The sequence below is a fragment of the Octopus sinensis genome, linkage group LG1 (genome assembly GCF_006345805.1).
Source record: "Octopus sinensis linkage group LG1, ASM634580v1, whole genome shotgun sequence".
NCBI lineage: Eukaryota > Metazoa > Mollusca > Cephalopoda > Octopoda > Octopodidae > Octopus > Octopus sinensis.
This window is the reverse complement of record NC_042997.1, coordinates 177,619,983-177,639,982: the sequence shown is the minus strand read 5'-3', so window position 1 is coordinate 177,639,982 and position 20,000 is coordinate 177,619,983. Positions and strand designations below refer to the sequence as shown.

The following is a 20,000-nucleotide window of genomic DNA, read 5'->3' as shown; positions in this document are numbered from 1 at the left end:
ACACAGACAACTTCAGCTTTATATATATATAGATTAAGAATCATCAAACTTTTAAGGGTGGCGTTCAACAAACTTATTCGTTTATGTTTCTTCACAAAGAAAATGGAGATGTAAACGAAAGCGTAGGAGTGGCTGTGTGGTAAGTAGCTTGCTTACCAACCACATGGTTCCGGGTTCTGTCCCACTGCGTGGCACCTTGGGCAAGTGTCTTCTACTATAGCCTCGAGCCGACCAAAGCCTTGTGAGTGGATTTGGTAGAAGGAAACTGAAAGAAGCCCGTCGTATATATGTATATATATGTATGTGTGTGTATATGTGTGTGTGTCTGTGTTTGTCCCCCAACATCGCTTGACAACTGATGCTGGTGTGTTTACATCCCTGTAATATTAGCGGTTCGGCAAAACGAGACCGATAGAATAAGTATTAGGCTTACAAAGAATAAGTCCTGGGATTGATTTGCCCGACTAAAGGCGGTGCTCCAGCATGGCCACAGTCAAATGACTGAAACAAGTAAAAGAGTAAAGAGGATAAATAAAATATATTTGTAGTGTATGTGTACGTGGAGGAGGTGGGGGGCTCATGCGAATCCCATAATCCATTGCTTTACTAACACTCTGCCCGAAAACATTTGAAGTAATGATTTATTATTTAGTCACATGGTCAGCAATTTTGAAGGGAGGGAGTGTAGGCGACACCGTCAACCCCCGTACTTCATTGGTGCAAATATTCAGTCTCGAAGGGAAAATTGTTTAGTTGACCACAAAAGAATATTAACTGAAGACGTAAACTAACAAAGCTGTACATTAAAAGTACATTTACTCACGTACTCAACAGTTTCTCCCATCCTATCACCCTTCTATCCTGAGGCCTATGGTTCAATATATATTTGAACATACAAGGGGAGTACTGAAAATTTCCTTTGCTTTGGGTAAAAGAAAATACAGGAGTATCAGTTAATTATGATTTTATTCAAACACTTATTGCAGCAGTTCTTCATTTTTTCTAAGTCCTGTAAAAGAACCCGGATGGTTGGGCTTCCAACCAGCCCTTTCATGATACCCTTAAAGCCAGTAAATTTTCAGCACCCTTCGTACTTATTTCACAAGAGTAATTTGGATCCTTATTCGATCAAATGTCTCAGATTTACTGAATAGATATAAATCTTCGGTTGGGGGATGAAATATTGAACTATCAGTTCAATTGAACTACCAGACGTAATGCAGGCTTTTCCTTGTGTATCTGAGCAGTAGTAGTTATTTTTATCTACCATGCTTCATTAACTTGACCAACCCTCTTGGTGGTTAGTATTAGTATTTCATAAAAGACAAACGTCCCTCTTCAGTTGAAGAGTCATATCACGTCCATTTGTCCCGCTTGTCTTAACAGAAATCTTTGATCAGTGATGTACGAGAAAGACTTGGCGAGACGTCCTTGTAAAGTACGTCCTTGCCAACCCACTCATAACAAACACAAACACACACACACACACACACACACACACATATATACACATATATATATGTATATATATATATATATATATATACACATATATATATATACATATACACACACATATATATATATATACATATATATATATAAATATATATTTATACATACACACACACAAATACACACACACACACAACACACACATATATATATATATATATATATATATATATATGAGCGTCGCCTAAACATCTTTCACCTGCGCTGCCTCCGAAAAATCCTCCACATCAAATGGCAGAATCATATCCCCAACAAAGATGTCCTCAGGCAAGCAGGAATACCAAGCATGTTTGCACTCCTCACACAAAGACGTATGAGATGGCTTGGGCATGTTAGCCGTATGAAAGATGGCAGAATCCCCAAGGACATACTCTACGGAGAGCTTGCTAGGGGTACTAGGTCTGTGGGTAGACCGATCTTACGTTACAAGGATGTTTGCAAAGGGGATATGAAGGCCTGCAACAACAACATTAGCGGTTGGGAGGCAGTCGCCGGCAACCGTGGAGAATGGCGACGTACAGTAAAAGAGGGTATACAGAGGAGTGACAGAAAGAGAGAGGAGAAATGGAAAGAAAGGAAGAGACATAAACAAGAGACCATGACACTACAACCAGCCAGGAACAGTCTTCGCTACATTTGCAGTACCTGCCAGAGGGAGTGTTTGTCCAGGATAGGACTACACAGCCACAGCAAGAAATGTAACAGGAAATAAAATATAACAGCCGGACTAGACCTAGAAAAAAGAAAAAAAAAAAAAAAAGAAAAAAAAATGCGCAACTCCATTGTCTCCCGAGACAGAAAGGATGCCAAACCATATATATATATATATATATATCAGTTTAGCTAGGTGTATTTTACACCTAAGGGATATTAAATATTCGAAGAATTTACTGGTTTATATTACATATTTCTATTCTTTATTATCACTTATATTCAAAACCTGTAAACGATTAGCTATAGTTTGAATGACATGCTATGATTCTCTTCCATATACTAAATCACTTTCGACTAGTGACGTATCGGGTTAATTTTGTTATGAATCGCTTGTATATGTGATGTTCACACATTTGAAAGTATTTTCATTGCTTGATTTACATTTTCAGATTTTTCATTACATTAACACTGTAAAGACATCACTTTCTACAAAAGTACCAAGCATAATTAAACATATTTTACTATTCTACTATGTACTCATCCAGAGACACATTTCTGTTATCTGTTTGATTGGCCTTCATAGATTCAGTTTTACTGATATTTAATTGTAAGCCCTATATCATCAAGGTCGTATGTATTTATGTGTAATTTGGTGTTTTAATTCTAAGCTAAACAATGCCATCAGCATAATTCAAATCTGCTAAACCATGTCCATAAGTCCTATGAATTCTCCCTCTTTCTTCTTCAACCATTTCCTTCATTATGCAGCTTATTAGAACTGTAAACAGGAGAAGGAATAAAACACCTCATTGCAGCACTCCTAATTCATTTAAGAGTTATTTCTTTAGCGTATTGACCTATTAGATTTACATCCTTTCCTTCAAAACATAGCAATGTAGTACTTTCTTAACTATGACCATATACATACCATCAAATACATTTTCAACACAAGCCATAACCAAAGTCCCTCTGAATTCAACGCATAATGTTCCTAGTATCTAGTCACTAAAATCTCACAGTCGTCGGAACCCGATTTGTTCATCCCTTAGTATATTGCCCAATGAAATGCATACCCTCTTCAGTACTTTGCTATTCAATATTATATATCCACAAATGCAACATACTCTAGGTGGGGTCCCCTTTTCCGATATACTGTCACGTTACCGACCTCCAAATATTTAGGTATCCGTTCGATCTTCCATACATTACGAAACAGCTTCAATAATGCTCTTGCAGTTACGTACTTCCTGGTTTTAAGTATGTCTCTTTCAATTCCATCTAATCTCCAAATCTTTTTCTTTTTAATTGCTCTACAGCTCCAACTATTTCCTCGACAGTTATTTCATGTACAGACACTCCCAGCTCCTCTTGAGGTTCAGGAATTACCAAAGCATTTCTCCAATTAAACGCCTTGGTCATGACTATTAAAATGTTCTTTCCGTCTTTCTTGGATGTTTATATCAGACGTTATTAGTTCTCCATTAATATTAAACACAAGTAGGATTTTTTGATCTCTTTACTTTGCCAGTAATCTTGTTTAATATTTCATAACATTTTCTGATTCCAATACAGCCTCTTGCATTAAGTAATTTATCAACTTCATCAACTTTCATTTCCGAGAGTCTTCTTTTATCGTTTCTTGAACACCTTTTCACTTCTCTATTGAGAGTCCAATATTTAGTTATTTCCACTTTAAAATCCATCTTATTCCCTCTTGTAATTTTAGTTAATTAATATTTCATGGATTATTACATCTAGTTCTCTAGCACCAACTACTTTACTGCTTAGCTCTTAGTCTACAAAATTGTATGTTCCTTTGAGTTACTTGTTGGTATTTAACCTTCTACTGTAGACATCTGCACAGATCATAGGTATGTATGTTTGGTCAGAGCAAATATGGAGCTAAACAGCAACTACAATAACTCGATCACCCAGTAAGGAAACCTCTATGTTGTTGCTCGTCTTGCTAGAAATAGCAGCTAATTACTATGATATCATATCCTGCCACAAAAAAAATGTGAGAAAGGCTTCGAATAATGTAGTCCTAACTGCACTATATTTGTCTACGACTGAAATACTTTTGATCATATATCATAAATCTGCTCGAATAGGATTGATTTGGGGTTAAACACAAAGAAGTACATCAACTACTACAAGACAAGGAAACCTCTGAGTCGTTGCTAGAAATAGCAGCCTAACCGCTTTCTTATGACACTTTATCGTCTTAAAATTAGAAGGGAAGACAAATTGAATAATGTAATCTAAGCTACATAAGACCTAAAAAAGGATATGTTCAACCAGCTGTTGAAGCTGTAATATCGTTGAACAATTTTGCTCCATTCCATCAGCGCTTACTAGTGGTTTAAACAACAACATCACTGAAAGATTATCCATCTGGAATCTGGAAAAAGCTTACTCGGAGTTTGTCTCTTCCTTCTCTCATTCTTCCTTTGTTCATTGTTTCTCTCCTTCTCCAGATGTTTCTCACTCGTTTTCTATCTCTCTCTCCTTTCTTTTCTTTGTATAATGCTTTCATTTATATTCTCCTTCGCTTTATTTTTATCGCTTTCACATACACACACGCGTGCACACAAATACGTGCGCATGCGCAAACACTTTCCCTCTCTCCTCTTTCCTCCTCTTCTTCTCTTTCTCCCTCCCCCTCTCTCTCTCTCTCTCTGCTAAAAGATTATTCAATACTATTTAGAAGACAAAATGCTAATTAAACTTTCACAAAGAAATGGTTGACAGCGACTTCGATGTTTCTGCTTGCTAGCTTTCTTCACTCTCTCTCCCCGTATCATTTTCTCTATGTATCTACATGTGTTTGTGTGAGTGTGCGTGTATGCATGTATACATGCATACGTGTGTGTGTGCGTGCGTGTACGCATGTGTTTGTGAGCGCGCGTGTTTTTGTGTGTGTGTGCGCGCACGCACCTGATTTTATCTTTCGAAATATATTTCTCAGTCTTTCAATTTCCTATTCTCTTTCATCCACTGACATACACTTATGTTCTGAGCACAATTCCCGCCGAGGTCAACTTTGCCTTTTATCCTTTCAAGGTTGACAAACTAGGTATCGGTCGAACACTGGGGTTGATGTAATCAACTGTCACGACCCAACCTCTTTCTCCAGGATTTCAGACCTTTTGCCTAAAGTAGAAAGAATTGTAGAGTAAGTCAGAGATGATAAGCTGGCAGAATCCTTAGCGCGTCGGATAAAATGCTTAACGGCATTTTTACCGGCTTTTTACGTTCTGAGCTCAAGTTCCACCGAGATCAGCTTTACCTTTCATTCTTTCGGGGTCGCTAATCTAAGTATCAGTTGAGCACTGGGGTTAATGTAACCGACTAACCCCATCCCCTAAAATAGCTGCCTTTGTACCAAAATAAAAAGCAATTATAGTTTAAGAGGGTGAAAGTTCTCCAGATATAGCGTAATTTTCAGGAAAAATTCGTGTAACCAGTCGAATGGTTGCTTCAATTACTGTTTTAATCTTTCCGACATACTTACACAGTTTGCATTATCTCTCTTATTTTTTCTTACTTAAAGTGTTTTAGCTGGACAAAGTTATATGTTTTTTTTATGTAAGGTACTTATTCTTTTTCCGAACAGATAAGTAACAGGGACGTAAAGAAACTAACACCGGCTGCCAAATTTGGTGCGAGCTTCCACATCGTTTATAGTTTCCATCACAAGCCGTCGGTGAACCCGAGGATATAGTAGAAGAGACTTGTTCGAGGTGCCACGTAGTGGAACTAAACCCGAAACGTCGTGGCTGCAAAGCGGGCTTCTTAAGACCTCATGAATACGAAGCGAACTTCTTGAAAATTCAGCATTATATTACCAATATATCGTTTTGGCATACAGCCATATCTTTGCATCTGCGAGTTAATTTTTTCCGGAACTTTCTGATACTAGAAACCTTTCGTATCGACAAAGTAATAGTTACTGGTGACAAATAAGGTTTTTTGTAAAGCTTACAATTCTCACTTATTTTCTTTTTCTTTCTCTCTTCCTGATTCATTATGCTTTTTTCCCTTTCTTTTTTAATAGCACGTGGTCCATCGTTATATCAGGTATAATATCTATATTAAATATCTATATTCATTATATCTATATTAGCATTTACATTTATCATATGTATATGCACATGTGTGTGTATGCTTGTAAGTATGTATATGTATATGCATATGTATATATATATATATATATATATATATATATATATATATATAGATAGATAGATATATATATATATATATCTATCTATCTATCTATCTATATATATATATATATATATATATATATATATATTATATATATATATATATATATATATATTATATTATATATATATATATTATATTATATATATATATATATATATATATATATATATATATATATATATATATATATATATACATACATACATATACACACGCACACATTTAATATATCTATATTGAAATCTGTAGTTATTATATCTCTGTTAATAATTACATTTGTTATATCTACACTAATATCTGTTTTTATTAAGATATCAATATTAATATCTATATTTATTTTAATATATATATTCTAGTATATTGTGCATATACACATGCACACATACATATAAAATTGCTTTATTAGATACAAACATATATTTGTACGTAGATAGATACACACACATTTGCATACATTTTCTTTTTCTTAATGGAAGAGATAAAGTTATAATTAAAATTTACAGCTAAAGATACTGAATTTTATTTAAAGTTTATTCAAAAATTTATTTGCAAATAAATTTCTGAATTTCTTCCTCATCAGTGCAGCTTTATGTGTTTAAATGTATTTTTTTAAATTTATTTAAATGTGAAAGATTTAAGCTTTTAAAACTTGAAATTTCACCTTGTTGATCCAACGTCTGTTAGCAGATAATTGCCTAATTTATTTTATATGACAAATTATTTTCTAGGGCGACCTCAATTCTTTATATATTTTTCTCTCCCACAGGCACGTATTTTCGCTGCAGTTCGGCGGAGCAGTTACCAACCTCGTATTTTTACCAGTGTGGCGAGTACTAAACTATTTGGCTCTAATTTGTGCTTTTAATTATCGATATCATCACCGTGGTCGTCACCATCATCATCATCATCATCATCATCATTACCATCATTATTTTATAATTAGTAACCTCTTCCTCATGATTACCGTCATATCTGTTCACCGCTATCGTTGTCCATGGTCTCTGAGGTTTGTCAGTCACAGTGCGCAACATCTCTGGGTGATCTCCCTTTCAGTCCGTTTCATAGTGAGACTAGCCACTCGTCATAGGCCCTCCTCCAAGTTTTCGCACGGCTGGTGCTCTGAAACTTAGAGATAAATACTAGGAAAATATTAAATTACCATTGGTAACTTTAACAGCACTAATTAACAAGAAGTTAATTAGTGAGATTACTGGCGGCAAAAGCATAGGGTTCGTCGAAACGGCCTTCTGGGTGTTGCATAGTATCACGCAGGTACCAAATAAATATTCACAGAGAACATAAAAATAGGGTTTGGTCAGTATAAATGTCCATTTTTTTCTGTACTTGACTGAAAAAAGATTGTTGACCAGACCAGGAATCTAGATATCATTGGCCCACTTATTTCTCCTCTCTCCAGTAACAAATGCTACACACCTGAAAAGTTAGAGTGAGAAAAGTTAGAGTAAAACTAGAATACTTCAGCAGACTTTGGAAGGTGTGAAAGTCCGCATTCAATAAGATTTATATCGTACGGCTTTTGCAACGCCACCGTTAGTATCAAAATTTGATTTCCTGTAGAGATCTGCAACTTAGAAACCATGACTTAGATGATATTAATCCCCAATGGTAACTTCAACACTGGCAAGCAGAAACTATGCTTGGCATAGAGAAGGGGGCAGCGGTATATGGTCAGATAAAAAGTATCTCACAGACAATACTTGTTAAACAGTAAAATGAGAAATGAGCATGTCACATACGTATACAAAGGAGGAAATTGATAACTTAGGAGTAGGTGAAGAACTCATCAATAGACAATAGTATCAGCTAGATCACAGAAAACCTGACATATTGCATCTAATCAGAAAAGGTATTCATTTATTCAAAATTCCAAGCCACTGCACATATACAGTAGTGAGTTAGCCTGCGAAACTTCTACCAGTGGCTCCACCTGGGTGCTTGAGCTTGCGATCAGGCCACGAATATTTAGATTTCCGAGAGCTATTTCAGCGAATAACTAACATCTGATTAATATCCCTCTCTTTCTATATTATCATATGTAACATTTACTACCAGGAAGCATTATGTGGCATTATTTTAGTAACAATTTAACTCTTGTTCTCATAACTCTCTTGCCTTTTCCCCATTGCGGGTCATCACGTGTTTCATTAAATTATTTCAATCACCTTTCCTTTATGCCATCCTTTATAAAAAGGCATTATGTCATACAACTGTATAATTGTTTAAATTATTCTATCTTTTCTTTCGTCTTATTTTTTAAAATGTTTCTTTAACGGTATAATTTGCATATTCATTAGTGTACGTACGTACGTGTGCTTGTGTGTATGCATATAGGTGTACATGTGTATATGTATATGCACATATGTATATATGCATATGTATGTGTATGTATGTATGTATATATGTATGTGTCTGTGAGTGTGTGTGCGTGCACGTATAGGATTCGCGATGTAAAGGAAAAGTCGAACTCAAAACATGAGTGCATATATATATATGTTATCTTACCGTTTTTACCAATATATATATATATATATGCATAAATAGCCAACGATTCTAGTCAACACACAAGACAGCCATTATCCCCTCCCCCCACACACACACACAAAACACCACCACGTGAACTCTGTTGAGACTAGTAAGAAACAATTATGAACTTTTTTATTACACTTAACTTTTAAAAATACTTTTGATAAGGTTCGTTTTTTCAAGAACAACCGAAACGTAAAATCTATCAGGAAATTAAAATTATATTATAGAGTGGCGTTTTCAAACTTCGTTTATATATATATATATATATATATATATATATATATATATATATATATATATATCGCAGAAGCAACAGAGTGACTCAACGGTCGAGAATTTCCTAGGAAACGTGGAAGATTGCTAACTCAGAATACAGAATTGAAAGTGTAAAATCTGCGTAGCAATATACAATCATGGCCAAAAGTTTGGAACATAGGTATGAAAATTATAATTTCATATTAAATGCCTAAAGTTAAATCTAATTTGCAGTTCATTTTTACTTGGCCAAAAATTTGTAACATAGGTCTGAAAATAAGAATTTTCATATAAAGTGACGAATATTTGATTTGCAATATATTATTACTTGGCCAAAATTTTGGACTAGAGGTCTGAAAATTAGAATTTTTATACGAAATGCCCAAAGTTATATTTGAATCGGATTGAACTTGGGCATAACAATTTTAATTTTTTAAATAACTGTTCCAAACTTTTGGCCACAACTGTAGTTTATCCGTAACAATTAAACCTACAAAATACATATTCGAATATACACATACATACTTACATACACATACACTTATGAAAACATATAAACATTTATATACAGAGAATGTATGTGCGTGTGTATGAGGGTATTGGGTGAGCGCCCTTGCATATTTTGATTCACAAATACAGGGTGTCCCCAAAAGATGTACTCGCTCTTTGACAAACAATGTACGGGCTTACCTCGATGCAATAAATCCAAACAAATGGAGTGGGAGGAGAAGAAGCGTTGAATTTCCTGCACGTTCCCCAGACCTCACGCTAATGGATTTTTTTTTTATGGGGTCATCTCAAAGATACGGTTTACGCTGCAAAACCAGTGACAATTGATGATTTGAAAAATGAAATTCGAATACAATGCCTTGCATTTCCAAATTAAATGTTTGGCAATGCTGTCGAATCCATTGTTGGATGTTATCAGCTTTGTTTGGAAAATGAAGGCAGTTTGAACATTTGCGAACACGTAGGAATGAGAGAGAACATTAAATAATTCTTAAATGACAATAAATAATCGTTTCTACAATAATTTATTTTCCTGAATTTAATTTAACTTTTTAGGATTGTATGTATATCAATAAACATCTATTTGAACACAAAATGCATAAGTACTGGGATGTCAAAGAGTGAGTACAAATTTTGGGGACACCCTGTGTATTTTGTTTATATATTTCCGTATCTTGAAAACTTAAATATGATTTCATATGCTGATTTACGTGCTGGTCGAGCATGGCTGGATTAGCCAATGGAGAGCACGTTTACTTCCATCATATTTTATTTATCATTTGTGATTAATATTGACTTGTTTTTATCATAAGCTAGCAGTATCGCCCGGCGTTGCTCGGGTTTGTTTCGACCCTTTAGAATTAGAATTTTTGAAAAGTAAAACTTTTGCCTTATGTAGCTTGTTATTCTCTTTAAGTGAACATTTTTCTTGTTGAAATACACCAAAAAATGGCGACACAGCAGTTAACAAGTCGTAAAAAATAGCGATTTTCATAGAAAAAAAGCACCTTTTTAATGTATATAATTTTTGGTGTTAACATGGTCTGATTTGAATTTTTCTTCTATGGAAGGAAGAGCAAGCTTTCTTCTATCATACTTTCAATTTGGGGCAACTTGTGCCGCAGGGTCTCAGAGGAGATAGTGTTAGGTGAAGGCTACCAAACCTGCTATACACAGACAACTTCAGCATTATATATAGAGAGATGTCGTCTGACGACGCCTAATATTGCACTGCACAGAAACTTCAAGTAGTAACAAACGGCTCAGCCTAATGCATTAAATACATTTTCGTATATACGTTGACCAGTATTTTACCGTTCATTACCACTACGTATATTTATGTGAATAAACCTATGTATAAATGCGTATATGTGAATAAACGTACATATAAATGTGTATATATGTGTGTGAATACGTAATATATGATATATAATATATAACATAATATAATATAATACGTACATACACACAAGCACCTACAAACTAAACAAAGAAATGTGTCGACTTTACCTATTTCTCTCTAAGCTGAAAAAAATATGACGAACAGACTTAATAGATTTTCAACACGTATTAGGACTTGTTCAGAGGTGTCTACATCACTTAACCAAACGCAGAGAAACGAGTGGCCAATCCGTTTATATAAACATCAAATCGTGTAGCTTCAGAGAACTGGAACAACTAATCACTTATGTAATAAACACTTTATTTATTATCAGAGGCTTGTCAACAGGGAAACCCAGTCCTCACATTATCAAGGTTTGATAAATTATAAGTGAACCTACTTTGTAGATATACAAACATGTCAATTTTAATTATTTCTCTGTACTCTGAAAAAATTATGAACAACCTTAATCAATTTTCGACCCTTATTGGTGTCTCATCAGAAGGGTTTACATCATTTGATCATACATATAAACATTTACTTAGTGTTATTCTTATTTATTTTTTTATGTGAAAATTTGAAGCAATGTAACAAAATTTGAAATATGATAGACCAAAGATGGGAAAAATAATGCTAGTAATAAAAAATATATAGTTTCATAGTTATTATTTCTGACTTCTCTCCTCTTTGTCAAAGACTGAAAAAGATTGTTTGTTAAAGAGTGTATGAGAAAGATTGAGTAGAACATCAAATTTTGTGAAACGTAACTTTATCAAAGATATATTTGGAACAGAAATAAGGAAATAAGAAAACGAGATAATAAAACTATATTTTCTTTTCTTTATAAATATTATTGTAAATCCCAGACTAACCTTGATCTATGATAAAAGATGTTTTAGATATGACCAATCTTTCTTTTATTTACCGAGATATTATGTCTAATGTGTCCTTTTTTTAAGGCAGTCGGTTGTAATTAGAGATTTCCTTTTTGATTTGATATATTTGGGATTCTGATTTTTGTGTTTGTATTTCGTAAAATTCATTTGGTTTCTAACATCAAACATTAACAATCATCATTCTAATGTTCAAACAAGCATTTTTCCCTTCTTGTATTAACATAACAGTCGAGTGAAACTTCTCTGTGCTTGCCATAGTTTTCGAGAAAAGTTATTAATATGTGAAGGCAGAAGGTGTTTATTTTCACACTTATCTCTCATATAAATTTACGAAAGTTATTAATCAGTCTTCAACAAGTTTCTACTTCTAATTTGGAAGAATTTTTTTTTTTGTTTTCAATAAATTTTCAGCTCACCTCTGTTAATTTTCTGTCAAAACGGGTCACTTGTAACTTAACTTTATTATTCTCAGATGGTGGTAAATAAGCAACTTTATGTCAACGTGAAGAGTTGTAATAATATATTTATATACTGTCTCATTTTATATCCTTCGTAGCCTGTCCTTCCGTATAAATGGCTTGTGCCAAAATATCTGCGTCCTTTAAACTAGCCTCTCTTCAAGGCCATAAAGTACAGTTCTAATTATTTGCAGACTCTCTACAAATTTTGTATAGAATCCACATACGACGACAGTTCATATATCTCGTATAATGTTTTTTCTACACGCTCAAACATCACAGACCTCCTCTAGTAGAACATCTGACTTACTGACAAAAACCTTCATACCAACACACTTCAATTTCTTGCCCAGAGAGGGTAGACGGTTTATCTTTTTCTTCTCTTCCTTTCCCTCCTTCTCTCTCTATCTCCTCCTCCTTCTTCTCCCCTCTATCATTTTATCTATCTATCTATCTATCTATCTATCTATCTCTATCTATCTATCCATCTAACTATCTATCTGCATCTTTTGTTGTTACTACAACGGCACCTACCACTGGAACTCTCTCCCATCCGCATTTTACTGAACCTAGATTACATTGATTTCATCAGTTTTGAGAGATTACGAATGCATTTGGACATGCTCTTCCTTCTCTTGACGAAGCCACGATAAAATGGAAAACATGAAAACTGTTTGTATGTAGTTTGAAGGCCATGGCTAATTAAAACACTTTGAAGACCATAGCAGCTGTGAATCAGCAACGTGGAGTTTGGGTGAATACGGTCTAGGATGTTTATGTGTAGTAACACTAACATCTCAAATGTTGCCATTCAGGTTTTACCGGTGAAGATGTGAGATCATCAGGAGGAAAACAATGAGGACAAAACCGTTCTTTGGGACACAGCAAAGTGTGTTTCAGAGCGAGCGAGAGAGAGAGAGAGAGGTGGGGTAGGGCAGGAGAGAGACTAAGTTGCATTGGTATAAGATAAGAGAAACGAAATGTGGAAGGCGGTCACAGGTAGGCATTTTGGTCATCAGATTCACATGCCAGAAAATATCAAATATTGTTATAAGAAACCTACCCGTCATATTAGATTTCCCAGAGACACATTTGTGTAGCTAATCTTATATACATTCAATGTCTTTGACAATTCCGATACATTAGAGAACTTTTAACTCTAAATGTCATATATTATATATTTCTTTACTACCCACAAGGTGCTAAACATAGAGTAGACAAACAAGGACAGGCAAAGGGATTAAATCGATTACATCGACCCCAGTGCGTAACTGGTACTTAATTTATCGACCCCGAAAAGATGAAAGGCAAAGTTGACCTCGGTGGAATTTGAACTCACAACAATATAACGGCAGACGAAATACCTATTTCTTTATTACTCACAAGGGGCTAAACACAGAGAGGACAAACAAGGACAGACATAGGTATTAAGTCGATTACATCGACCCCAGTGCGTAACTGGTACTTAATTTATCGACCCCCGAAAGGATGAAAGGCAACGTCGACCTCGGCGGAATTTGAACTCACAACGTAACGCAGACGAAATATCGCTAAGCATTTCGCTAAGCATTTCTGCCAGCTCGCCGCCTTAAGATGTCATATATTATAGCCAAGAGAGCGATATATTTTCTTATGAGACCGCGATAATTACGAGCCAACGCAGTGGCCTGTTAGAAATAGCGACCAATATTTTCTCAAATCACGTGCTATTCTACATATTGGGTGACGTAGTCCTAGATACACTGTGCTTGAAATAAAAACTAAATGCTCAAGACTCGAACGCCTTTGAATGTAGATCAAATTAGTCAGAGATTACCAGCGTTAAGCAACAACAACAATAAACAACAACAACAACAACAACTACAGCAAAAATAACAACAACAGCAACAACGTCAACAGCTGCATTCTGTCTAGCTCCTAACTATAATTAATCCGCAGAAATCAAGCGACTGTTCTCAGAATAATTACCAATTTTACCTTTAACATAACTACCACTCTCTCATTTGTTTTAAACAGCTGTAGAAAATATCCTACAGTCACGGAAAGAACAAGTGGACCATTATCCATTTCTAAGGTTTTCATACTTTCCTGTGCAGAATCAATATTTAATCTCCAATTATCCTATTTCGTATGGAATTCCAATTTATTCTGTTTGGCATTTGATAATTTTGAATAATAAGTGAATTCCCTTTTCTTTTTGTAAAAAATATTATGAAGATATTTCTTAAAGCATACTCTTTTTGTTTTTAACCTTCGTCTGAAAGCCAGATGCTAGAAATATTATATAAAACATCTTTAAAAACATATTCATTATTTAGATGTATAGGATATTGAAAATATTAGATACATTATTATAATTTAATATTCAATGCGTAAATATTCTTACATACATACATACATACATACATACATACAGATAGATAGATAGATAGATAGATAGATAGATAGATAGATAGATAGATAGATAGATAGATAGATAGATAGATAGATAGATAAATAGATAGATAGATAGATAGATAAATAGATAGATAGATAGATACATACATACATACATACATACATACATACACAATACATACGTACGTACGTACGTACATACATACATACATACATACATACATACGTACATACGTACGTACGTACATACGTACGTACGTAAATACATAATACATACATACCATAACATAACAGAACATATTGACGTTCCAAGGTTAAATGACCCCATTATCAGGATGTCACATCGAAGAATTATCGTTGCAGTTTGTTTTGTATTTATGCATTCCAATTATTACTATCTTCCACTTTGGTGTAAAGATTGTGGCGATTAATAGATTGTCGCAAATGGATAATTTTAACGCATTCTCTATATATTGATTCTGACTCTTTGGCCTTGGGTAGTATTGGAATATCATTATAAAAATTTGTCGCTAATTATTGTTTGTTCAGTGGGATATTATATATAATATTCCATAATATTATATAACGGTGGTAATTATTTGAACAGTTACCGTTACAAGAACAGCATTAAGGTATATTAAGTAAATGCATTGTGACACCATCTTGTTGAACATGCATTAATGACCTACGTGAAAATGTATCCATTCTTTCTGTGAATATTTCTGTATCAATAATATATCGATATAGCGTTCAATCGAAATACGAAAGCTGTAAATTTTATTTAATCATATGAAGTCACACCAGCACATCACTTCTCCAAAGGTTAATAATGAATATGGAACAAGAGTGCTTTGTTAAGTATTTAAATTTTATGGTTTGGTTAATTCTTTCTATTTGTGCGTTCTGCGTTTCGATTTATGTGACCCTTAGTCATTTACTTGTCGTTTACCCTTTAGAGATATAGTATCAAACCCCCCGAAAACTTGACTGTACATGTATGTATGTATGTATGACTACACAGCCACAGCAGGAAATGTATCAGGACATGAAATATAAAAGCCGGACTAGACTACTTTATGCGCAACTCCATTGTCTCCCGAGACAGAAAGGATGCCAACCATGTATGTATGTATGTATGTATGTATGTATGTATGTATGTATGTATGTATGTATGTATGCATGCATACAAATATTTTTTTCGAAACGTTATTATACTGGAAATGTTTGTCAACGCCGTGTATATAATGACTATCATACCATCAAAATGATATAAACTTAAACTCTTTTAATAATACTGATATATAAAATATCCAAATTTCATATTTCAATTAATTTATACTTTATGCATTTACAATGTGTAATGCATAAATTGTTTATAATAACCCGGCCTCGGGTCACTTAGGTGAGCTTCAGCTAGCAGCGCCTGAAGGTTCAGCTATTTGCTAAAACCATCGTTTTAAACAAAGATTCTCAAGTTATATTTTCTAACGAGAATCACAGTTTGCGTAATCCAATTTATATAAATTTAAAACTATTCCCAGTTTTAATACATTTGAAAAGTCTCTCGGGGTGCCGTAGATCACACACAGCTGCATACATACGGAAGTGATATATGCTTTTAGTAGAATTGCGCAATGGTCGTTGCCCTGTGTAGCTGTCTATATAATAACAACTTAAAATCCAGAAGAAACAGGTAATACTCTATGTCGGTAATAACCGCTTGTAAAGTTTATAGATTTGAATTAGAGACGAGAATGTGTTTACTTTGAGTAACACCATTTTTTTTTTCGTAATGTTAATTGTTTATTGCTTATAGTGGCTGTGTGGTAAGTAGCTTCCTTATGAACCGCATGGTTCCGGGTTCAGTCCCACTGCGTGGCACCTTGGGCAAGTGTCTTCCACTATAGCCTGGGCCGACCAAAGCCTTGTGAGTGGATTTGGTAGACGGAAATTGAAAGAAGCCCGTCGTATATATGTATATATATATATACATATGTGTGTGTATATATGTTTGTGTATCTGTGTTTGTCCCCCCCCCAACATTGCTTGACAACCATTACTGGTGTGTTTACGTCCCCGTCACTTAGCGGTTCGGTAAAAGAGACCGATAGAATAAGTACTAGGCTTACAAAGAATAAGTCCTGGGGTCGATTTGCTCGACTAAAGGCGGTGCTCCAGCATGGCCGCAGTCAAATGACTGAAACAAGTAAAACAGTTACATTAACCTCGTAACATTATTTTACATGCACAAGACTAAGTGTGACTACGAGCTTTCAAAAATGCATTCTCATCGACGAAGAGCTTTTCTTAAAACGTCTATATTCTCGTTTTCCCATGACGTACGACCTTATCAAAATTTGCCGACTTCATCAATCTGTCATTGCGATGCTAAATTATATGTTACTACTGTAGCTAAATCGGAACTTTACTGCTGTGGATTCCAATTTAACTGGAGCCGGTTTTGACAATTTTGGATTTAGTTAACGGCTACTTGTGCTTCATCTAGCAAGTTTAATTGACTTGGTTTTTCGACACGCACACAAGCACATACACAATCACACACACACACACACACAAACACACACATACGCATTCATACAAACACACACACACATACAAGCACACACATACTCACACGTGCACGCAAATATACACGCACGCAAGCAGCCTCTTCTCTATAATCCAGCATATCAATTCGGCAATTTTATGCCTAGTTACGCAATCCTTTAATATCTCCAACGACAACACCATCATCACCACTACCTCTACTACTACTACTACTACTACTACTACTACTACTACTACTACTACTACTGGCGAGATCAATGCTTAACGAAATCAATATACCAGAAACAAAGTCACCTGAAGTTAATTATTCAATATAGTTTGTACTTGATTATATATTGTACTTGATTGTGTATATATATATATATATATATATATATATATATAAAGAGAGAACGAGAGAGTGAGTGAAAGAGTGAGTGAGGGAGATTAGTTATAGAATTCATTAGAATCTAGGCACATCAACAAGTAGGTCGCCAGGACTGGTTGGGTACTTAATATTGAGCTTACAGTATAGTAAAACAACCACTAGTTATCATTTCTTGGTAGGATACTGCAAGTATGTATATATGCACTGCTGCATATATACATAATACATTATTCATATACATATATGCATATAGATATCTGTGTATGTATACATACATATACATATACATATACATATACATATACATATACATATATATATATATATATATATATATATACATATATTTAGATGTTAATGAATGAAATTCCAACCAAGTCTGATTTTCACGTGGTATTATTTATATTCATGCGTTACTCAATCATCCGGTTTATGTAGTGACTGTCATGTTGCACAATTGACAACTGCCATATATATATATATATATATATATATATATATATATATATATATATATATATATACATACACTCTCACATAGACAGTAGCTGCCATAATATAAGGGTCAGTAAGAACAAATGTATTGAAATATTTATTATTGAAGATTAACAAAACGTTGAGACTAGATATCATACAGATATTTTAGATATATCTAATATATATTTTTCGTGAAAATTTCAAGTGAATGGAATAAATATTTCGTAGGTCATAAGGAAATAAACAAATAATCTTCCAAACTGCAACGGCCAAAGTTAAGGGTCACTTAGAAAAATGAACAAAAAAGAAACCCTTACTATTAATATTTTGTGAACGTCCCTTTACTATCAACGACCTCCTGACATATGTTATCACAGGACTGCATTAATTTCTTGCAACATGATGGAATAATATCGAGTTCATCTTGGTTCTTTGGACTTCTCCTACGCGTCCCTTATCCAATAATCTTCCAAGCGTTTTCTATAGGGTTGAGATCTGGACTTTGAGGTGACCAGTCCATGAGATCAACCCCTTCATCATTCAAAAAATCTTTGACTCTCTTCGCAGTGTGACAGGGAGAGTTGTCCTGCACGAAGATCAGAGATGTGGAAGGGAATGCTGTATAAGAATTTGTTTTGCACGATACGTTGACAACGGAAGTAGAGCTAAACTCCCGAGATATATCAGCAGCATTCTTAAACCTATCCTTCAGTGACATTCTGACCATAATACGATCCTGTCTTGGTAAAATTTTACGGTCTACCGGTTTGGGGTTTAGCATCTGTCGATCCTTATAATTTAAAACGAGCTACAATTCGTTGCATAACACTTCTAGACTTTCCTACAGTAGTTGTTATCATAGAATTTGACTTGCCCAATTGTGGAAGCACACAATACTTTTTCATCACAGAACACCAGTCGTCTCTCACAAGCCACCATGTTGACATTTGAATGTTCCAATATTGTAAGATCATAAGAAGTAACTGTTAGCCCAGAATCAGTCTTCTAAGCAAGAAATACCTCGGTTAGTAGTTCATGTTTTCTAAGTGACTCTTAACTTTTGGCTGTTGCAGTTTGGAAGATTATTTGTTTATTTCCTCATAACTTATGAAATATTTATTCCATTCACTTTAAAGTTTCGCGAAAAATAGATATTAGATGTATCTGAATATGTGTAAAATATCTAGTCTCAATGTTTTGTTAATCTTTAATAATAAATATTTCAATACACTTGTTCTTACTAACCCTTATACTATGGCCGCTACTGTATATCCTTTATCTCATATTTGTTTCAGTCATTGACTTTGAAGGATTATAGTCGAACAAATCAACCCTAGTACTATATTTTCAAGTCTGGTGCTTATTCTATCGATATATTTTGTCGAATCGCTGGGTTACGTAGAGGTAAAGAAACCAATACCGTTTTCAAGTGGGGGCAGGAGGACAAACAGAGACGCAAAGACACACACACAAACGCAAACACACATATATATACGATTGGTTTCCACACATTTTCCGTGTACCAAATCCGCTCACAAGGTAATGGCTGCCCCAGGGCTATAGTAGAAGTCACTTGCCCAAAGTGCCACGCAGTAGGACTGAACTCGAATGCAGGTGGTTACAACGAGAACTTCTTAATCACGCAGCCAGGGAGAGAGAGAGAGAGAGAAACAGATAGAGAGAGAGAGAGAAAGACAGAGGGAAAGAGAGAGAGGGAGTGAGAGAGTGAAATAAGATATATA

General features: G+C 34.6%; 1 protein-coding gene across 1 annotated transcript in view; it reads left to right on the top strand.

Moving 5' to 3' along the window:
- The window catches only part of LOC115216392 (small conductance calcium-activated potassium channel protein 2-like), a 307,457-nt gene that overhangs the window by 35,895 nt on the left and 251,562 nt on the right, over positions 1-20,000 (top strand). The window contains exons 3-4 of the mRNA XM_029785700.2: positions 6,227-6,249; positions 7,169-7,228. The gene's annotated coding sequence lies outside the window, so the exon portion shown is untranslated. The remainder of the gene's footprint in view (positions 1-6,226; positions 6,250-7,168; positions 7,229-20,000) is intronic.